The sequence below is a fragment of the Fundulus heteroclitus genome, unplaced genomic scaffold (assembly GCF_011125445.2).
Source record: "Fundulus heteroclitus isolate FHET01 unplaced genomic scaffold, MU-UCD_Fhet_4.1 scaffold_58, whole genome shotgun sequence".
Classification (NCBI taxonomy): domain Eukaryota; kingdom Metazoa; phylum Chordata; class Actinopteri; order Cyprinodontiformes; family Fundulidae; genus Fundulus; species Fundulus heteroclitus.
Window position 1 is genome coordinate 1,786,968 of NW_023397011.1, and position 23,762 is coordinate 1,810,729.

The following is a 23,762-nucleotide window of genomic DNA, read 5'->3' on the forward strand; positions in this document are numbered from 1 at the left end:
TGCGGCATATACATCATCAGACAGGCCATGGTGGACGTAATCGTATGCTTGCTGAACTGCGTCAAAAGTATTGGATCCCAGGTGCCAGCGTTGCAATCAGGAAGACCCTATCAAAATGCATGATTTGTCGAAGACTCCATGCTGTACCAGGAAGTCAAAGGATGGCAGACCTTCCACAGGAACGAGTGTGTCCAGACAAACCCCCATTTACTTGTGTTGGTGTGGATTGTTTTGGTCCCTTTGAAATTAAGCGTGGAAGGAGCCTGTTGAAACGATATGGAGTCATCTTTACCTGCATGGCAATAAGAGCAGTTCACCTTGAGATGTTGTCATCACTGGATACTGATTCCTTCATCAATGGGCTCCGAAGATTTATTGCTAGACGTGGTCAAGTGCTGGAGCTGCGTTCTGACAATGGAACCAACTTTGTAGGAGCTGAACGCGAGTTAAGAAAAGAAATTGAAAGATGGAATCAAACTCTAATCAATAATACTCTCCTTCAGAAAGGAATAAAATGGTCTTTCAATCCCCCTACTGGCTCACACCATGGAAAGTCTTATTAAGTCTGTTCGGAAAGTGTTAAATTCTGTTTTGAGAACACAGAGTCTTGATGAAGAAAGTCTTGGGACAGTTTTCTGCGAAGTTGAGGCTATCATCAATAGTCGACCTATAACCAAAGCCTCTACTGATGCCCATGACCTGGAAGCACTAACTCCAAATCATCTTCTTCTTTTAAAGACCATGCCTTTATTGCCACCAGGAGTGTTTTCCAAGAATGATGTCTACGCTCGGCGAAGATGGAGACAGGTGCAATATATGGCGGATCTCTTCTGGAAGCGTTGGTTAAAGGAATACTTGCCTCAACTACAAGAACGGCAGAAGTGGCAAAGAACAAGACGGAACTTTTTTCCAGGAGATGTCGTCCTCATCGTGGACGACTCCGCTCCACGCAACTCTTGGTTAATGGGTAGAGTTGTGAATATTGTTCCAGATAAAGGAGGACTTGTGCGGACAGTTCGCATCAAGACCAAGACAAGCTTCCTGGAAAGACCCATTACCAAGTTGTGTCTGCTTCAGGAGGCGGCAATGCCATGAACATTTAACAAACTTTTCTCTCCTTTCTGTTAACCAGTGATTTTCCTTTCTCTAGTTGATTGCTTATTCTAAATGATTGATTAAGATAAATTTGATGCTGAGGAAATTTATGATTGTGTTTCGTAGTCTTATCTCTTACAGTGTTAACACAGTAATAATTATTATCTTTGTAATAATTAGGGGCCGGAATGTAAGAGCCATATGATTGAAATTAGTAATTATTGATGTGACGGGAGCTCATGGTCTGGTGTGAGGGTGATGGGTGTGTCAGGAGGGGCGTGACTGTCACCAAGGTTTGAATGGGAGCCAAACTGACGCGCTGGATTTTTGTATGTATGAGGAAGTGGGTGCGTCGGTGTAGGTCGTAATTTCTGTTGACCGCAGTGTTGTAGTACTCGAGTCTGAGACTCGAACTCGAGTCCGAGTCATTAGCTAGATTTAGAGACTCGTGACTTGACTTGGACTTGAGCACTGATGACTCGAACTTGGACTCGGACTCCTACATTCAGATCATTCTGACTCGGAAATTGAGAAAAAGACTCAACTTTTTTTTATATCATTAGGCTATAATTTTAATATGTCATTAGAATATTATTTGGTGTATGATTTTAATATCTAATTGTCGTACCGCGCACGTGACGTCACCATCTCATGAGCAACGGCCCTTGCCGCTAAGGTTGGGCAAACAGTGTGAGAGCGCACGTAGCAACCAGCCATTACACATGCAACAGATACAACAATATCACCGACTTTACAGCTGTTAAACTTTCACAAAAGGATGTCCAGGCGGCCATTTTACTGGTAGAACTGTGGAACAACATACCAACGTTCAGCTCAAACGATGGCTTGAGTGTCGAGGGCTCGGAAAGACTGGAAAACGGGCCGAGTTGATAGAACGGTAAGTCATTGTTTTTCTCCTGCTCGGCGTTCATGGCGTCATTGGACGTTTTTTTTTTTTCTGTTTGTAGTCACCGTCCAGGAATCGGTATAAATTTTCCGGCCCGCCGAACAATTTAGTCCGGCCCGGTGGCCAAATGCATTATCATTATCCAACGGCTGTATCTCCTCGCTGCATCGACTGGTCTGCACCAGATTTGTTGTGAGTAATGGGGGAACGCTGCCGAACGCGTTTGTGGGAATCGCCCGGTGGACGGGCGAGGAAAATGCGTGACAGCATCTGCGGTGGCGGCCGGCCGGCAGTGCGCGAACCCCGCGAGCCGGAGCCGCGGCGGTGGCCGGAGTGCGCTTGGCTGCGAGGGCCGATCGACGCCGCTTGCGGCTTTAACATCCTTCATATGCGGCCTATCAGCGTACCTCGAGTTGCTGTTGCACGTTCCATAACAACAATGTTTAAAAACCATGGTTAGGAGATGTATTAGACTTGGAAAAAGCAGTCGTTTTACCGAGTAAAACCAAGGGTAACTACAGCGAAAGAGTTATTAGTGCAATGGAATGTTACTGCTTCATGTCATACATCACACGTCACGGCATGTTCCTACAACGAACTTGGATCAATAGTGACTCGACTCGGATGAGTAGTGGACTCGACTCAGACTCGACTCTGATTTTTTTTTTAATGACTTGGACTTGACTCGGACTTGAACACTGGTGACTCGAACCTGGACTCGGACTCGAGGCATAGTGACTTGACTACAACACTGGTTGACCGTGCTATAATGTCGCTTATTGTTGGCAACAACGAATGGGTTTAGCCTGGTCAGTATGTGTCAGTATCTGTAAAGTCGAAGCATAGCTGTCAAGTGGAATAAACGGATGATTGCAACCACCAGAAGCGATTTGGAGTTTATTGAAGCACGCGTCGGACAGTGAGGAAGTCACCGCGTCAGCCCAAGTGCGGCCCTCTACAAACTCATTAGTTTGCCGCACAACTAATGACTGTTTGTCCCGTCATCTACTCTTGACCTTTTCTGTTGATTTTTCGGGCCGAAATATGACAAAATACTTTGTTGACGTTCATGCTGCCACACGTTCTCATTCATTACTTGGTTAGCTAGCAGGTGCTCTTTCAGGTAAATAGCTAGATCCAGTAGGTTACACTATTGTTTTTAAACTTGCGCCATCTACTGTCTGGACTCGGGAGTGGGTATTAGTTTACTTTAACCGCTTCGAGCAGAAAACGTATTAATACTCTTTAAAAACAGACAACAAAATTTTAATTAACAAATGTGAAGGACACGACATGTATTTATATTAATCGCATTTTTTATCCTTTTATTTCTGATCGTGTAATAGCCTGTTTGGGCATTTTAATATGCAATTTTGCAATAAATGACACTAATAAAATAGATGCTTGTACAAAAAATATTTTTGTTATTTTTTTAAGCACTTTTGAGAATTGGAATGAAAACATCCGAGTGCCAAATGTTAAACTCTGGACTATAATGGCTAAATTACTAATCATGACGCCCTGATGTTTACACAATGTGTAAATAAATGTGTAAAAAAAATATGTTTTCATGCCGTTATATATATATTTTTTTGCCTCTTAAACAAAGATAGACATGGTATTACATACAAATTAATAAAAAATGTACATTTCAAGTTCTGTTCATTTTTTCACTCTCTCTCACCCACACACATCTAATTCTGAGCTTTCACACCAACAACAATAATTTCTTTGAACATTTTTGCTTGCTGTTAATATTCATATTCATAGAATTTAAGCCTGGAAAAAGGGTTTACATTTCCAGGTCATTCCAGTCTTACACTTTGCTTGCAACTGCTGGAGCTTAATACCCTGAATGAGACTGTTTAGCAACTGTTTAGTAACTCCAGGTCCCTCACACTGCTGGTGGTTCCTTGAGTCTCTAAAAGTAGAATGGAAGGCAGATCCTTTAGTTATCAGGCTCCTCTCCTGTGGAACCAACTCCCAGTTTTGGTCCGTGAGGCAGACACCCTGTCTACTTTTAAGACTAATCTTAAAACTTTCCTTTTTGACAAAGCTTATAGTTAGAGTGGCTCATGTTACTCTGAGTTATCACTATAGTTATGCTGCTATAGGCTTAGGCTACTGGAGGACATCAGGGCCTTTTTCTCGCTCTATTGAGTTCTACTGTTCTCCAGTCTACCGTTCTCCAGTTTTGCATTGCATTGGAATGCCTGTTGTCATTTCAGCTTTTAACTTTTTGTTCTCTCTCTTTTTTCTTCATAGAAGGTACATCTGGTCTGGCGTTGTGTTAGCTGTGACATCATCCAGGGAAGACAGATCACCCACTATTACCATCTAATGTAGAACCGATTACTGGAACAATGTGTGCTTCTGTGCTTGTTTGTCTTTCTTGTTGTGTCTCTGCTCTGTCTTCTCTAACCCCCAGGCGGTCGAGGCAGATGAACGTTCAATCTGAGCCTGCTTCTGGTTCTGCTGGAGGTTTTTCCTTCCCGTTTGTAGCGGCTAAAATCCTCTATTTTAGGCTACTGGTTGTTGTTTCTGAAAGGCGTGGGTTTTACGTGCGCTCGATTAAGATTCGTAATCTGATCTTTAGTTTGACTTATGATAAAGTCATTTATTGTTAGCACAATGTCCATATTCTCAATATTTCCATTTAGATCCACAAACATTTCCCTTCAATCTAAACCAAGCACAGTAGAAAACTGTTGCCTCTTCCCATTAACAACACCTGAACACAATCATGGTTGACTTTAAATAACCCCATCCCCCATCAGACACTCAGAAGTCAAAAATTAAATACGCCCCCTGGTGGCGATAAACACAGGAAAGGAAAAATGGCTCCTACACGCCAGCCCCTAATTGCGTGTGGCAAAAGACATAGCAATTATCAAACTTAAATTACTAGGAGCCAGGATAAACATATGTCTACATATAAGTATACATAAGAGGCAAATCAGGTTTACACATTCATTATTCTTGTTTATCAGTTTGTAGCTTCACATAACAGACAAATTTTTGTTATAGGTCTTTCAATTATGTTTTTTGTTTGAAGTTGAACCACTCGCACCAGACCCTTTTTATCTGGAAAAGTTTTAATAACCTTTCCTAATATCCAAGACCCTCGAGGTGTTGTGGAGTCCATTACTGCCACCACATCCCCAGGGGTGAAGCACCTTTGTTTCTTTATCCATTTTTGCCGTTCTTGTAATAACGGTAGATATTCTCGAATCCAACGTTTCCAAAAGAGATCTGAAATGTATTGGATTTGTTTCCACCTTCTTTTAGCATAAAGATCCTTTTTGTCAAACAGTCCTGGCGAAAAGGCTGGTTTTCTCTTCATGAGCTTGTGCTCCTCGCATAACTTCTTGCCATGTAATTCCTGTTCTGCAATGTTCTTCATGTACACTTCCCTGATGGCCTTCTTCTTTTCTAGCAGATCAGAAGACACGTAGGCCTTCATCTCTTCAGCTGCCCGCTGAATTTGCATCTCAATGTCTCTGTCTCATGTCTCTGACATGGCGTTGATGTAATGGCATCGGTTCTCCATCTGTGCCATTTCCTCCCTCAGTGCTTTCACCTCTCGTTCCAGTTTGGATCTGTTGCTCTCCGAACCAGCAGCACAGCTTTCGTACTGGGCCTTCTTCTCCTCGTACTCTTGGTTCAGCTCCCCTCGCCGCTGTCTCAGGGACCTCAGCTCTTTAATAATTGGTGCAAGAGCGGATTTTTTTCTCCGCAATTATGAAGTTCAACTTCTTCACCATTTCAGACATGTCATCCAGAGTGCGACCCTTCTTCTCATCGATTTCGCTCTTGATGGCAGACACCCTCTCCAGCTCCTCTTGAGTGTTGCTGTACCCAGAGATGCCCTTCTCAGCTTCCACTGTTTGCAGTTTGTGCTGGACGGTGTCGTGTCTCTGCTTGAGGATCTCCTCGGTCCGTTGGAGGACTCCGTATTCTGCCCTCAGCTCTGCAATTTTATCAACTGTAGTTCTGTTGACATGAACTGAAGGGTAGCCATTTTCGAGATCCTTGCAACTTTCTGCTGAAGCATTTAAAACCCATCCTAGGAGACTTCTGATTGCATAGGGCCCTTCACCCTGACTATTAATCACCTCCCAAGGTTCCATTAATTTTGATGCGTTTGTGCCCACAAACGCATCAAAATTTGCTGCCTGATCCAACTCTTTCTGCCTGATCCAACTCTTTCTGATGTTTTTTTTTCCTTCTGTCCAATGTGCAAAATGCTGGGATGTTTTTGGTTACAGTATTTGCAAGCGATGCGCTTATCACAGTTCTTGCTTAAATGTCCTGTATCCAAGCAACCAAAACATAAACCTTTGTCCTTTAAAAAGTCTAGTTTTTCCCTGTGTGACCTCTTTCCTAATTGTCGACATTGTTCCAATACATGACCATCCTGTGTACAATACAGACAGGATAAATAATTAGATTTGTCAGCAATAGTTACTTCATTTTTTAGAGAAGGCATGTTCCAGTCATCTTTAACAGAAACATGGGTGACAAAGCTGTTTCTTTTAAACTGTGACTTTATTTGAGGTTTGTTTAGTCTTATGATTCCCCTAGCAGATTGTAAGTCCTGTATATCTCCAAAAACTGGATCTGAGATTATTCTAATCTGGTATTCAATAAAAGCAACAATATCTCTGAAACATGGTCTTTGACTAGTTCTCTCAAAAATCTCATTTGCTTTTGTTCTCCATTTTTCTCTTAGTTTAAACGGAAACTTCTGAACCAAGATTTTCATGTTAGCTGGCATGCTTAATTCGTCCAAATACTGCAGTTCCTCCATTCCATTGCATTCACGAAGAAATAGTCCAAATGCCTTTAATGCTTTAGCATCTTCACCTGTAATGTTAGGCCAACCAGTGACCTTTTCCATGTAGGCTGCAGTAATATTAAATTCATTGCCAAAATGTTCTTTGAGGAGTTGCTTGGCCACAGCATATCCTCTTTCGGCAGTCATGTGAAGGCAGCTACGTACGAGGTCTCTTGGTTGCCCCTTGGTGTACTGTTCCAGGTAGTACAAGCAGTCTCCTTTACAACTGCTCTTTGCTTCCACACAATGTTCAAAGGCTTTCATAAAGGAGTTGAACTGTAAAGGATCTCCGTCATAGATGGGAATTTCTCGGTGTGGCAGTAACTGGCTTGTTTGCATTTGTACCAGAAGAGCCGTTATGTCATTCTGTTGTTTCAGCAAATTGTAAAGGTCTCCAGCAGGTTGATTTTGATTTGATGGAAGCAGTCTGTTCTGAGTGGTAACATTGAGATCGGATAAAATAACAGAAGCTTTAGAAGTTTGGACAGCAGGGGGAGCCATTTTTGACACCAAAGGATTGAAAACAGTGTCATCCACTTGAGGTGGAATATTCCTTTTATAGGCTGTACTTAGATCCAACTCAACCTCTTTATCCAACAGCAGTCTGGCATCTTCTTGAAGGTTCTTTGCAGGTTTGGTAACCACCTGTGAAGCTTGTGAAAGGAGTAAAGTAGGTTTGATCTTGGGTCTAGCACCTTTTCTAACATATGAATCCATTCCATCAGAATGCTTAGATGTAATGCTACCTTTAGTGCTGCCCTCTAGCACCTTTAGCTTGGCATTAGCAGCAGCTATTTTAGTGTCCATCTCAAGTTGTTCCTTTCTTTTCTTTAACAGGTATTCCTGCTCCTCCAGTGCATGCTTCTCCTTTAAAGCAGCTGCACATGCCAGGAGTGCAGCACTTTCTGCTTCCGCTTTTATTTGTTCAGAAAGTCTTGAAGATTTGCTGGTTGCTATTGAAGAACCCATTTGACTCCCACCTTTTCTAAAATACCTTAAGGAAACATTTAAAACGCTGTCATGAGGTTCAATCTGTGGCTCCTCCTCCCCCATGGTCATGACACCACTGGCAGTCTTTGGCTCAGCTTCATTATTATTTTTACTCTCATTTTCTTTAATACCATCAGGCACACCGGCTCAGCAACCTTGAGCCTCAGCCAACCATTTATGAGTAGCAGCAACAAAATCATGAACATTCAACATTTTAGCTTGAAACCACATGTCATGCTTCTGTGCTTCATCCACAGGCAATAATCCCAACAAACCTTGGTGTACCTTTTGTGCTTCTTCAGACAAACCCAAAAACCTTTTAAATTCCACCTTAACGTCATTTACACACCCTTTGTCATTTTTCAACACTGTAATAGTTTGTTTTAATTTTGTGAGCTTATTTAACTTTGTTTTTCTTTCACTTTCTAAGTTACTGATTTTCACCAACAAAGCTTTGGCTGTTAATTTCACCTGTCTTTTTTCAGTCTCCCATTGAGGATTTTCCTCTTTACCCACAATGTTACTTTGACCCTCTTGATCCAGATCAATGTTCTCTTCTGCCATTATTGCCAACAGTTTATAGCTTATTTATTTGTTTATAGAGAGCTCTCTTTTTGTTTAAGCATTCTTCAGTCTGCTACCAATGCATTGGATTTAAAGGAGAAGTCCGGTCAAAATCAGAATTCAAACTGCTGAAAGTACTTTAAATATAAAACTACTACATACTGTGCAAAAAATTATACGTTTTTTTAATTATGAATAATTTTCATTTAATCATGTTTATGTGGAGGAATCCATCTTGGTCAAGAATGGTACTGTCACCTCCCATTTTTTGACGTCACTCGGCGGACCCGCAGTTGAGCAAGTTTCAACGCTCTGTTTGTCACGGCGCACTATTTTCCAAGATGGCGACGACTGGTGCTCTGTACGAAGCAGAGAGTGATGAAGTACTTAGTGACAGTGATGAGAGTTCCGTGGAGCTATCATCATCTGATAGCGATATGGTCTTTTTTAGAAGAGTTTCTTGACAGAAACCGGACTTTTGACGGAATCCAGCGTACCTATTTCCAGTGCAAACTCAGTCGGGTCCTACAGTATATATGTAAACACGTGTGTGTGTGTGTGTGTGTGTGTGTGTGTGTGTGTGTGTGTGTGTGTGTGTGTGTGCGCGCTCCGCCGCAGCACGGCTTTGCCGGCGCTGCAGCAGAGCGCACACACACACACACACAGCGGAGGAGAGATCGCTGAAGTGACTTAAGTTATATATTTGGCCTCTGGTAAGTAGGGCAGGTGGTCATTATTGTATAAATATTAAAATATAAGAGCGTTCCAGCACATGCTAGGGCGGAGGGATACCACATGTGATGTGGTATCCCTCCGCCCTTCTGCTCGGTGACCATCCCCGCAAATTCTAAATAAAAAATTCTAAAATAAAAAATAACTTACCGAAAATCCTCGCTCTCATGTCATGTTCAAAACATTCTTCTTCAAAATGGTCACTGCATATGACGTGTTTTCTCTCTGGCCAGAAGTTAGATGGCAAATCCGTTCTCTTCAAGTTGGCAATCCAGCAACGAGCCCGGTGGCTCATGATTTGGGAAGTTGAAATAAGCAATGTTTTTTCTACTTTTACCAGTTGTGTTGGAACATCCAATGGCCATGCACATGGGCATTGTTGCTTTAGCAAAAGCTCTTGGGAATGTCAGCGGTGAAGTCCTCTGGAAATCCGAAAAAATTATTGATGATCGCAGCTGTGTAGAACGGCTCCTATTGACTTTGCATGGAAAGCGGAGAGAAATGCTGTCGCCGCTTCCGCTTTTCCACGCCCCAGGATGTGATGTCAAACGCCCCTTACTGCCCAAATATGGGCAGTAATGTCAGCCCCCATACACAGTGATTCAGACGACAATTTATGTTTTTATTTTCTTATTGATTAAAGATAAGTTCATTAAATAACCACAAACGTATTAGTTTTAGTTATAGCTAATGATACCCTGATTTTTCTTTGTTGACCGGACTTCCCCTTTAAGGTTGGATTTTTGTGTGCACACATAATACTAATGGCCATTCATAGATATCAGCGCTGACTCACATACCCCAATGGTGCGTTGGCCGGCATTGATCATCTGCGTCCTGATGTCCGCTGCTCCGAATCTCAGTGGCTCCAATAGCTCGATCCATGCAGCTCCGTTACCATCGTCCGGTATCGATCGCTCCTGTGCGGCTGCGGATTTCCTTTCGCTCCTCTGCGGTTCTGGTTCGGACGACAGGTTCCCAATCGCTCCTCTGCGCTCACTTTGACCGGCGGCTCCAATAGCTGCTTCGGTGCGGCGTTTACTTTGCGGCTTCTTAACACCACAATGCAAAAGGATTGGTGGATCTTCCAAATGAAGCAGTTTTCTACCTAAATGTAGCGGCTAAAATCCTCTATTTTAGGCTACTGGTTGTTGTTTCTGAAAGGCGTTGGTTTTACGTGCGCTCAATTAAGATTCGTAATCCGATCTTTAGTTTGACTTATGATAGTCATTTATTGTTAGCACAATGTCCATATTCTCAATATTTCCATTTAGATCCACAAACATTTCCCTTCAATCTAAACCAAGCACAGTAGAAAACTGTTGCCTCTTCCCATTAGCAACACCTGAACACAATCATGGTTGACTTTAAATAACCCCATCCCCCATCAGACACTCAGAAGTCAAAAATGAAATACGCCCCCTGGTGGCGATAAACACAGGAAAGGAAAAATGGCTCCTACAACGTTAATGGGCAGTTTTTCTTTCCGCTGTCGTTTCATGCTTGCTTAATATGAGGGATTGCTGCAAAGCCATGGACAGTGCAGACGACTCTCCCTGTGGCTCTACGCTTCTCCAGGAGTGATTGCTGCTTGTCGGAACTGGTTCCCTTATATAGGAAAATTTTGACCAATCTGTAAAATCTGACCCAATCTCTATAATATGATTGAATTTGACCTTTTAAAGTGCCTTGAGATGACATGTTTCATGAATTTGGTGCTATATAAATAAAATTGAATTGAATTGAATTAAAGCACCAAAGCAGCCCCACACCATCACACTAAAATCTTTTTCACTAATAAAAGATATTCTGGAATATTTTAGTTTTATACTAGATAGAGTAGGAAACACGCCTTCCTTTAGTCTCATTAATCCACAGAATATTTTATACAGTTTTAGGGATCATTATTCTTGTAGAAAATGTGAGAATTGCCTTTGTTTTCTATTCTTTGGTCAGTGTTTTTGCTCAGTCTAAGGCAAGCTTTTATGACCTGTTGGATGATTCATCCATGTGCTTTAAGTAATCTTAGAAAGGTTCACCACTGTTCCGTGTTCTCCATTTATTGAAAATTCCTTTGTTACTATGATTTACCGGAGTCCTAAAACCTTATGAACTCCATTGTAACCCTTTCCAGACCTGTACATGTCAATTACTTTTTTGTCAAACCTTTTCAGTTTCTTTAGATCGGGCTATGATTTATTTATTTAATTTTTTTTAACCTCTGTGTTGTAAATTCACCCCTAGGTTCGTCAAGTGAAACATGAAATAAATGAAATTATTTAATTCAATTTTGGCTGATTTAAAGATACAGTGGACGATCCATTTTCAGCTTCGAGTTCTGGGGGGATCCTATCTATTGGTTGTCCCACATGCCAATCATTGTGACGCGCTCTCATAACACTAATGGCATGCTTGTTCCTGATTAGTTTCCTCTTGCTGCGCACTTCTAGTTTTTATTTTTTCAGTTGGCTTCAGTTTCCACCATTCATAGCTCCGCTGCTCTCACTGTACTTTGAAAATGGCTAAGGGTCACAAGAAGCAAACTGTCTTACAAGTTTATGAGAAGAAGAGGAAGGCCTCAGTAGAAAAATAAAGACCAGAGTGGATTTGGGAGATTTTTCCACATGAGCCTGCTGAGCAGCGGAAGTATTCAAAAAGGGACTTGGGCATCTCTTACCTTCATGTGTGGAGAGATGTGTGGAGAGGCCTGAAGAACATGTCTGGCTTTGGGCAGAAGACCAGCAGGGCTGCAGACGGTGACACCAAGTCTGCAGATGAACTTAACAGGTTCTTCACCCGTTTCGAGTCCCCAAACACCGGACCCCTCCCTGCCCTAAACTCTCCACACAACTCCAACGACCAGCCATCCAGAGACCTACCCTCCCCCCTGCTGTCACCATCACCAACACCAGAGCCATCCACACCTCCGGCCCTGCCTCCCTCCCCCCTCACAGTCTCACCAATGCTGGTGAGAGGTCAGCTGATGAGGCTGAAACAAAGGAAAGCCCCCGGTCCGGACGGCATCCCCCCCAGGCTGCTGAGGGCCTGTGCAGATGAGCTCTGCGAGGTCCTCAGCTACATCTACAACCTGAGCCTCAGCCTGGGGGTGGTGCCCACCCTGTGGAAGACCTCCTGTGTGGTGCCAGTTCCCAAAACGCCGCACGCCAGGGAACCGGCCCACTTCAGACCAGTCACCCTGACCTCCCACCTGATGAAGACCATGGAGCGCCTCATCCTAGCTCACCTTCGCACCATGGTGAGCCCCACCCTTGACCCGCTGCAGTTTGCCTACCGGCCCAACATCGGAGTAGAGGACGCCATCATCTACCTGCTGCAGCGGGCGCTCACCCACCTGGAGACCACCGGGAGCGCTGTGAGAGTCATGTTCTTTGACTTCTCCAGCGCTTTCAACACCATCAGACCGGTGCTGCTGAGGGAGAAGCTGGAGGACGCTGGGGTGGACAAACACCTAGCTGACTGGACCATGGACTACCTCACTAACCACCCTTAGTACGTGCAGCTGCACGGCTGTCAGTCAGAGGTGGCGCTCTGCAGCACCGGGGCCCCCCAGGGCACCGTTCTGTCTCCGTTTCTCTTCACCCTATACACCTCGGACTTCACCTACAACACGGACAGCTGCCACCTTCAGAAGTTCTCTGATGACTCAGCCATTGTGGGCTGTGTGTCTGAGGGGAACGAGCTGGAGTACCGGTCGGTCATCATGGATTTTGTGGACTGGTGTGAGAAGAACTATTTGTGTTTAAACACCAGCAAGACCAAGGAGATGGTGATCAACTTCAGGAGAAGACCCCCACCTCACTCACCCGTGAACATCCAGGAGCAGGACATAGAAACTGTGGAGAGTTTCAAATACCTGGGTGTTCACGTCAACAATAAGCTGGACTGGACTCATAACACAGACGCTCTGTATAAGAAGGGCCAGAGCCGCCTCCACCTCCTGAGGAGGCTGAGGTCCTTTGGAGTGAGCAGGCCTCTGCTAAAAACTTTTTATGACTCTGTGGTGGCCTCGGCCCTCCTCTACGCTGTTGTCTGCTGGGCTCCTGGCAGTGCAGAGCGGGACAGAAAGAGGCTGAATAAGCTGGTGAGGAAGGCCACTTCTGTCCTGGGCTGCCCTCTGGACTCAGTGGAGGAAGTGGCAGAGAGGAGGGTGCTGTCCAAGCTCACATCCATCATGGACAACACCTTCCACCCCCTGCAACAGACTGTAGAGGAGCTGAGCAGCTCCTTTAGTGCCAGACTAAAACACCCTGTCTGTAAAAAGGAGCGCTACCGTAGGTCATTCATCCCTGCTGCAACCAGATTATACAATGCTGCACTGTAACTGTGACCATAACCGTTATTAGTAATATGCAATAACTAATGTACAATAATATGCAACTCATGTAAATTTAATCTCTGGACTATACATATAACTGTATAACAGTTACAATTACTGTAACAAGTGTTTTGCAGTAACTACGTGCAATAATGTGCTGTGTTTATTATTATTATTATTATTATTATTATTATTATTATTATTATTATTATTATTATTATGGTGTTATATTATTATGTTATAAAGGTCACTCATTCCTGCTGCTACCTGATCATAGCTTTATAAGTGTAACTATTAGAGTAACGACTGCAACCATGCAACATAGCTGCAACAATAACTGTAATAACTTATGTGCAATAAGCTATTTAAACAAGGTGCTATAATCCGTGCATTAAGCCTGTGCAATAATCCTGTATAAACTGTATAAACTGTGCAATAAGCCTGTGCAATAGTCCTGTATAAACTGTATAATAACATATGTGCAATAACATTTATACATAGGAGTGTACAGAATTGTATATTGTATATAGCTGTATAACTGTATCTAACTGATTCTACTTACCTACTTTGACACCTTCTTCTGACTTTTGACTATTGAGCCGATGGGACAAGTGAATTTCTCCACTGTGAGATCAATAAAGCTTATCTTATCTTATCTCTTATTTACAGAAAAAGCATCTACTATATCTTAACAACGGGGAATTACGTATGACCAAGTTTGTTTAAGAGTGTTTTTTTCTTTAATGTGTGTTGTATATTTAATTTTTTCAATAGTATTTAATAAATGACACCTATGAATATTTTTTGCACTGTTCAACCATTCAGTTTAATGCATTTGTGAGGAAAATTAACCCCCTTAACACATCTTAGCTGGTTTCCCAGTGTTATTTTTAGAAGTTTATGAAAGTAGAGCATGTTTTGGCAGGAACTTGAACACAACTACAAGACTAAAAATGTTGCATATGAACATAAAGGTACATAAAAAAATGTAATTGACTATGGAGTGTTTGCATTTTAAATAAAACTGCTTTGTATACAAACGCACTGGTGACAAAAGTAGCTCTAAAAGTAACATGAAATGAAATTAAAAAAAAGCAAAACTAACAGACTTTCTCCTGAGACGACCTCAATCTAATGCACAAAGTCCATAGCTAACAGGAACAAAACATCGCTTCAGATCTTGCTGCAAGCTTTTTCGATCTAAGAATGAATGCAGTAGTGTGTGGACTTCAAAAGGTATGATCACTTATTTAAAAAAAAGAAATATTACACCAGGAGAAATGGTGAGCAGTAAGACCTTAACAACAACAACAAAAAAACAGAAATCCTACTTAAATATATCTGAAAGTGGAGCCTTAGTTGTCCTTGGAGATTTAGTTTCCTCATAGTCAAATAACTACTTAGATTTAAAAATGTCAATTCTAAACTCCTAAAATGTCATCAATCACAGCAGCCTACAAATCCTGCTCTTTCATTGAATGCACAGAGCCCCCGGCTTTTGAAAAACCCAGCACATATTTTGATACACATTTACTTGGGTTATTTTATGTACAAGTTGCTTTAGTTTCACCAATGAAAGGTGCTGGTCTGATGTGGGACCTTTTACTTTTGCCTGGGATTGTTTAAGGTGTGGGTTGTGTGCAGCAAGGCAAGACACTCTGCCACCAGTAGCAGTAAGGAGGTGAGTGTACACATTTAGCAGTTTTATATCCTTAATTTGTCACAGAGTAGTTTTAATAGCAGCTGGTCATTGTTAAGAAGGTATTTAATTATTGAAACACAGCTTTTTTTAATAATGTTATTGATAAAGGGGAAGTTTGAGATTGGCCTGTAATTTTGCAGTAGCAGTCTGTCTAGATTGTTCTTTTTCGGCAGTGGTTTGATAATTTCTGTTGTTAGAGACTGGAGGAAAACACTCAATAGAAGGGACATCTTTATTATCTGAGTCAAATCAGACGTTATGACAGGCAAAACGTTCTTAAAGAAAGCTGTGGGTAGTGTTGAAGCCGTCTGCTTCCCCGGGTTCGTTAATTCGTTGTGCAGGACTTTGAAATTCTGCGTCCATGGCTGAGTTATTATTTTAGTTTCACCTTTTGCAAAAGGGAGAGATGGTACACCTGCCGATTCCGGGCAACAACTCTGACCTCTCCCCGCTCAGGCTGGTTTTTATTAAAGTTAGAACATAGATTATACAAAGTCACACAATTAATGACGCACACATCATATCGCTATCTTACTTCCTAATAACTATCTTCCCTCGTTATTTTCTCCAGCTGCATGTGAACCGGAGTTTCTGTTCTTTCCCACTGCCTGGACTGGCCTTGAAACGTTCTCCTGATACTCATACACAGAACCTATTCACATTCTCTTCTTCTGACAAACAGACAGGCCTCAAAGCAAATATATTGCACATTAAAAGCATGTTATACCTTCATAAATGTGTACTAAAAAATGAATCAAAGTTAATACATTCCACAATTCCCCCTTTTGAACTCTTTTAAGAGTTCACCCGTAAACTATTGCAGTAGAAAACCCAAAATTTACTGGTTTGTTATGACACCTTTGGTAAATACTTGATTATATTGTAATGGTAATAAGTAATAAAAGAAAAACACATATTTTCCCAAAAACAGTAATACTTCTGGTTAAATCTTATACATGCATCAGCTCAAACCCAGTGTCCGCGTTCTCCTCCTCAGGTACTGTGACTAACAAAGGCATCATGACTCTGGGGTTCTGTTTCAATGGTGGAGAATATGAGGCGGACCGTCAATGAGCAAATGCATTGCATGCAACAACAACCACATGTAATCAATATTGCTACAAATGCTGCAAGAGAGATAAAAAGAGATGATCAGACTATTTCACTTGCAAAACTCACCAGTCATCCACCCCTCGAACGGGTTAGAGATTCCGGAGTACTCGTGCATGGTTTCTGAGAGCGTGCGCAATCCTTCTAATGCTTTTATTACTGCCTATGGCCACCACAATATTAGTATAATCCAGATACAGCCATTTGAATAATTTCTTAAGATGCTCTATGCTTACATCACGTATATTTACATTTTGGTGCAAAATGAATTTCTTTTAGCAACGTCCCCTATTTTTTCTCATGCATGTTGTATTTTGCGAAGCTTATTGTATCTTAGAGGTACCTCTTTGAATCTTATTAAAACCCTTTGTGGGTTTATTAAACTTCAAAACATATCTATGTATGTATTAGATGAGTTAAGTAAGAAGTAAAATCCCTCATATTAGGAGCCAAATCCCAAATGTTTTCAGACCAGAAACTCTTGTCCGAATGCGTTTGACCGTCTTATAGCTCACTAATAACAGCTCTGACATAAAACAATTAACATCCTAGGGGTTTAATAATAATCTTGATTGTTTTTAATCTAAAAGTTTTCCCCTAATCGCATCCGCCAATGTGTTTGTTTCTAATGTGTTTTTTTTTTTGGGGTTTTTTTGTGTACAGGAAAATCTGAAGTGAAATGCAGAAGGTGTGTCTGCCAACTAATTTTTTTTATTTATCTGCTCCACTGTCCATAGTTAATTTTACTACCGCACTTTATAATATCACAAAAGTGGACCTGAAAGGTAGTTGTCGCCCTCCGACTGTAATTTAATTCCACTCCGCCATATTGTTCTAAGCACCAGTCATTGATTGCTGCTGTAATAGCGCGTCTTTGTGGTCTTCCTAGGTGGATCAGCTGTTCATGTTCAGGAATGGAAAGTTGCAAAAATACCACAATATACCTGTCACAATAACAACTGATAATAATAAACCTCCTGCAACACAACCCTTAGGGGGTTTGGTTCATGCTATTTTAGTGCCCCTGTGGAAAAACACCTGTGGAGAAACACACAAATTTCAACAAGAAATGCAAAAATACATATATAAAAACAATTATTTTAATTTTTTTTAGTTCTCTGAGTCTCTTCTTGGTTTTCTTCTTCCCTCTCAGTGTAAAGCCGGGCGTACACTGTACGAATTTTTCCCCTTTTCGGGCCGATTCTTCAGTCGTGCGAGCATTTTTTGAATCGGGCCGAATTTCAGCTTGATCGTAGAGGGGGGAGGAGGGGGGACTGGCCTCTCACGACTACCTCCCGATCAGGAATCGGACGATCGGTAAAAATCAAACATGTTTGAAATTCAGTTGGCTGTCGTGAGGTTTTTGTGAGCGCATCCTGCTGTTCAAGCAGAGCTACGAGGGGGCGCCCTCCCCTCCTCTCCGTCCCCGCCAGCGGAGGAAGGGGAGCGGGCGTCCCTGAAGCAACCTCCGGCCGGTGTTGGGGAGGGCGAGCCGTCCAGTCCGCGCAACGCGCTGGCCGCCTGTTTCGGCACTCCTCCGCTTGCTGGGGGGGGGGGGGGGGGGATGCGGGCCAGGCGACCTGCCGTGCCACGCGGCCGCCGATGTGTCTCGTCTCTCCTCTCTCTCCCCTCCGTTCCCCCGATGCCCGGTGCCTCGCCAGAGCTGGGCTCGAACCCCTGCTCTGGGTCCCTGTCACCTACCATCGCTCGCCTGCCTCTGCCACCACAGCGAGCGGTCCCAGAGGGGACACGACATACAGTGTGAGCACTCCGGTCTCGTCCGAGCGTCGCGCCGCACAGATCGTGAGCGGTGAACTTTTTAAACCCCGTGGTTCCGTCGCACAGTTTGAGATGTATATAAGTACCACGACTGAAAAACTCGTACAGTGTACGCCCGGCTTAAGAGTTGCTACAACACCATGTGGTCAGGTAAAAACTACTACTTCCGCCTCTTCTGTTTTATGCTTGTTTTTTTTTTTTTCCTGGAGCAGGAGAGCAGCTCACTGCCCACTTCTTCCGCCTCTTCTTCTTTGTTCTTCTGCTCTGTCTCCTTTGCGCAATTTTTGTGAGTGATCTTAAGCTCACTGAATCTCTCTACGGGCATTATTATGTCCCCTGGAGAGTAGAGGATTCACCGATAGGTTCCCTTTCACAGCGTTGTGTTGTTATCCTGTAAATCCTGGCGCACCTGATGTTTGAGAGCGCTGGGGTTCCTCAGTGGCTGCACACTGACTCCAATGATATCAGGTGTCGCCTTTTCCTTTGAGCCTGACTGCGTGCGAAGTGTGTTCCACCATCTGGTACGGGCTGGTCCACCTTGGTTCTGACCACTTTCTTTTGATGACTTTCCCACTCTGGTTCTGCGCTGGTCTCGGTGTTTCCTTTGGCACCCTGTGGTGGGACCTCACGGCTCCGCACTCTGGTCAGAGCACCCTAAATCACAACCCCCACTTCTGTCCTTCGTTGACCTTAGCGCACACTCAGCCGAGGTCTGGGGGTTTGTGGACCCTCCTTCACATTCCTTAGGAATCTCCAATATAATCTGAAACTACACAACAATCTTTAGATGTCAAATTCCGTGTGCTACCTGTGAATCCTGGGAGGTTGACGTCGCAACCCCGAAAAACTCCTTCCAGTCAGAGAGTGCATCCTGTAATGAAATTAACTGAACACTCCAACAAGAAACAAAACTTTACCCCATATCAATTAAGTCTGTGCACAGATTTCAGCCAATTATTTTTCAGATACTAATTAATCCTTACCACCTATTATTGTTCCATCTTCATCCTGTCAGGAAACCTATTTTTAAAAATGTAATAGTGAACGAGACATTTTATCATAGTTTCTCTGTTCTCTCCTTTCACAGGCCTCTGGTCGTCCTGTAAAAGAATTCACGCACGCACACACAAACACTTTTAAACCTCGGATGTGAATCACCGTGTCTGTGGAATCAAAAGTTAGTTAATTGTGGTTTGAAATCAAAGTAAATCTTTTCCTATAACGATGTCCGAATCTTCCTTGGATTAAAATGACCACACATCGCACACACTACTTTACACACGACATTGCTGTAACCTCTATAACCCCAGATGTTCTACTCCGGGTGCTTCAGAAAAAGTTCCTGTTTTAATCCTGGAGGAAACACCATCAGGTCGTTTTACAGCACCCGTTCTACTCTAACACACCTCTGAAGCTGCTCTGCTCCACCTACACTCTTCTTGTAATTAATCAGTTATTGTTTTCCTGTTTTTCTTTATTATTATTATTACGTTGACGTCTAACTACGCCTGCATACTTTATCCAATTTCAACAATTTTGGTGTCAAAACGTTTGGCTCGTTCCCGGCATGCCTGTTATATCTAATGGTTATGCTAACTTTTACACTTTTTAAAATATTTAACTTTTTGTGCGATTTTTTTTTGGCTGTTCCCATTGGAATCAATGCAAATTGCTTTGAATTCCTTCAAATTCTTCCCATTCTTCTAATTGTTCTTAATCTTCAAATTCCTTCAAATTTTTTGAAAATTTTTCAAATTTCTTCATGTTTTTCAAATCCCTTTAAATTCCTAATTTTTTTTTTATTCTTCAAATCTGATTTCAATGTTTTCTGCATCTTCTGCTCAATCATTCTGCAGATTAGCATTCTCATTCGATGTTATGCAGGAACAGCTTTTTCTAGTTCCTCTCTCAGTTCCTCTTCAATAGATGCCATTCTCATGTCAAAAATCCTGCACCCTGTTTTTCTATTTTATATTTTTCTATTTTATCTAACATTGACTGATATGTACATCCCCCTTTTGGAATCAAACTAGTTTTATTCCAGAAACAACAGTAAAATGTAACGTTCTGTTTTGATCTAGGTTTATTGTTTGGTGAAGTTAGTTCTCTCCTGCCTCAGGTTTTATTTCTTTTGTAGGTTCTATCTTGTTTTAGGTTCCTGTTTAGTCTGTGTATGGTTTTAAGTTTTCCGGTCTTTGTATTAATCCTTATCTGTGTTCTGTGCTTTGTGTTATCCTCAGTCTTAGGTTTATTCTTCTGTCAGCATCGTTATTGCTTCCAACGTCCTATGGTTAATTAGTTCCCTCTGCTCACCTGTTCGCCTGTTTATTTAAGCCTCACTTGCTCCTCAGTTATTTGTTGGTCCGTCACACTCACATGCCCGTGCTCCTGTTCCTCCTCGTTTACACTCTCTGTTTTGGTAAGAGCTCCGGCACCTTGATTCTGTTTTGGATTACCTGTTTCTGTTTACTCTGCCCAGTGTGTTCGCCAGTTCCCGTCCAGTTTGTTTGGATGTCTGCCTTACCTCTATTTGGATCCTGTTTATGTTCACCTGTCTTCCATTAAATCCAGTTTAAAGGAATAACTGTGTTCTACAGAATATCGGGTTCTGCTCCACACCCATCATTACATAAGAAGCTGTCCATAATAGTCAATTCAACTGCATAGGGTAATCTTTGGTGAAGTAGGAAGAAAAAAAAATAAAAAATTTCCTCGAATCCTGAATCCATATCAAAATCTTATTCAACTTTATCATACCTGATATTTTCCCGAGGTCCCTCAAAGGTTGCGTGAGATCAACGTACCCACCATGTAGTTGTGACAGCAGCCATTTAGTCCCAAAACTATAATGTGTCTTCCACGCACTGTAGTTTGGGTTTGTTAGAACGCTTTGCTTGTTATTGGAGGACACATTGGTTGTTCCTGCGGAAAATAACACAGCCCAGGAAAGACACGTTCCTTGGCAAATTGCTATTTTATCTTTACTAACCTTAAATGTAAGTGGAACACATGAAAGTATTCCCACCTCCGTGGACCTTCTGCTGATTAATGATGATCAGTACTTTCCCGGCCATGGTAACACTTCAAACTCATGTTTGAAATAAACTTATCAGTTACATCACAGATAATTTAAAGGGTATGAGTATATTTTAAAACAACAAACCTGCACGCTGGTAGGAGCCCAATCAGTTGCCTGAAGGGAATGTTTAACCATGCCCCTACTTCTTTCTGGTGCTCAACATGGAGAGAAAGAGAAATGTGTGAAATCATTTCATCCGACATCATATATCATTATAAATTGTTCAGCAGTAGCAGCTGCCAAACGCTCAGGTGCCACATACATATTCCTAGAATGACCGTCTGTGTTTTACCTTAAAGAATCATGATACCAGTCTGTGCGGTTGCTGTCGTAGAACAGAGTGACATGTGGCGGGTCAGGTGGGAAGAAGAGCAGGAACCAGACGTTGCAACTTCCATAGCTGGAGAGAACACCAGTTGTAGCAGGCTCTGTTCACAGTCCTCCATAGATGCTAGCAATGCTTTCTCCCCCTCAGATCACAACGGCAGACACTGTTTCTTCTCTCAGTATCATATTCAGTGACAGTCTTAGTCCACAACTCAGAGTCCCATATGTGTCTCCAGTGTCCACCAAAAGTTCATGCAGTCTTTTCCGCTGACGGCTCGGAGTCTGCAGTGCTCATGCAGCTGGCCATGCTCAGGGGTGTGTCATCAGACGAGTTATCCCCTTGCAGGGGTACTGACCTTGTGGAGGTGAGGTCATGTCAGGACTTGGTTGCTTCATACCAGGCTGACCTGCTGGTCCAGGACAATCACGATTGTATGTCGATGGGTGCTTTAACATGTCCACCATATCAGCTCCAAACACTCATCCATCACGCCCTGGGTTCAATACTCGACGCCACACTGACCGCCAAGCCATCTGCTTCCACGTTCAGCAATCAACAGACCTGTAAATAAATAAAAAATAGAGAAAAGGAGGCAATAGGCAAGCCTCCTCCCTTGGAGTTAATTAAACTGAGGTGACACCTTCAGGGTTGAAGATCCAACTGCTGAAACATCACATGTTCACTTTTTATTTTACTCACTTTCTGTTTTGTTCCCTGTAATTGCAATTTAAATAATAGATCTTGTAAAACTTTTTTTTATTATTATTTATTCTTTCTCTCCCCATCCTGAGCCACATTGGAAAATTATGTACCAAATGTTTTGTCCCAGCGAGCATAATCACAATCAGCTGTAATACTGAAGAGGACAAACCCTTTAAAACCATTTTTCTGAATAATTCACCGCTGTTGTGGGCCCCAGTCAAATTAAGAACCACTACTGGGGTGTGTTAAGGGAGAATGTTTTATAACTCCATCTTCCAAGTAAGAAATTAGTAAAGAAAACAAAGTTACATCTGGCATGTGGAACGTTCAAGCATCATTTTCAATATAATTTGCAGTAGAAGAGGGCACACAACCATGTGTACCTTTAGTCAAATTATCTAATTTAGAGAATGTGTTTATATTTTTAAAAAAAATCCTTTGGGTTCTGCCCTTTAATTTTTCCAAATCCTTTTTGTTCCTGTTGATTTCTGTCCCTCTGCAAAGTTCAACTTCTGTATTAAAACGATTTAAACCAGCAACATTCTTCATAAATTCTTAAACATCAGCAACTCCATCTGAGGATAACTGTAAAACTGATGCATGACTAGACGTAGGGCTGATAAAATCTATCTAATCAACCGGGTTGTACTTTTACCAAACAGCTTTAAGTTCCATTTTAACTTTTAACTTTTGTTTCTGCTAACTGGTGATTCCTAGACCTACAATTAGCAGAAGTTGTTAGTGAGCCAATTCCTGCTTTCCTTAGATCAACCAGATTTTAAGTCTAGTGTATTATATTCAAACTAGGGCTTTCAAACTATTAAAATTTTAATTTCAATTAATCTCGTATTCTATCTTTTTATTTCTGAAAGTATAAAAGCTCATTTGGGAATTTTAATATGCACTTTTGCAATAAACCACACTAGTTAAAATTATGCTTATACAAAAACTATTTTTCTTTTTAGGTACTTTCCAGAATTGGAATGACAACATTCTGGTGCCATAAAATGATAAACTATAGCCAATAAAGAGCTAAATCACAAATAAATTATTACGCATTATGTTTACACAATGTATAAAATGTGTGAATAAATAAATATTTCATGCTGAAATTTTTTTTTTAACTCCTAAACACAGATATAAGTTTTATTATTCATTTATTATTTACTCTCTTTCTCAAACACATATTCCTGAGCGGTCCCTTAGTCAAATGCAGAGACAGCAAGTCTGCCTCTAGAGGGGAGGGCTGCGCCCTGAGCAGCAGGCGGAACATACCAACTATCAGTGACCAATCCTCGGCTGTTTTCAGCGATGTTGGGGCTGTTGGTGTAGCAACAGATGACACGCATGGCTGGTGGGTGTCTCCAATGTGTTGTTCCTGGGGGTGTAAATATAATAATACACAATATGTTGTACAAGACAGACAGACAGCTTGCGCGTAGTGTTCTGCGAGACATCTCTCTCTTTTTATACAAAACCTCCTTGTTCTAAAAAACTCCCAGAGTGTTGCTCTGTATTTCCCCTTTAGATTTCCCGATTTATTAATGATAGCTTCCTGGAATTTTAGCTATTTTCTGTTTGTTAAGTCACCTCTTAAACCT

General features: G+C 42.0%; 1 long non-coding RNA gene and 1 pseudogene across 1 annotated transcript; both read right to left on the reverse strand.

The window, feature by feature from the left end:
• Positions 1-332: 332 nt before the first annotated feature.
• Positions 333-16,391, reverse strand: LOC105922957 (annotated as a pseudogene).
• A 1,850-nt stretch (positions 16,392-18,241) lies between these two features.
• LOC118561192 lies at positions 18,242-22,510 on the reverse strand. Its single transcript, XR_004929854.1, has 2 exons — positions 21,216-22,510; positions 18,242-18,923 (listed from the first exon to the last, which is right to left on the reverse strand). It is a non-coding gene; the product is annotated as an uncharacterized LOC118561192 (long non-coding RNA).
• Positions 22,511-23,762: the final 1,252 nt, after the last annotated feature.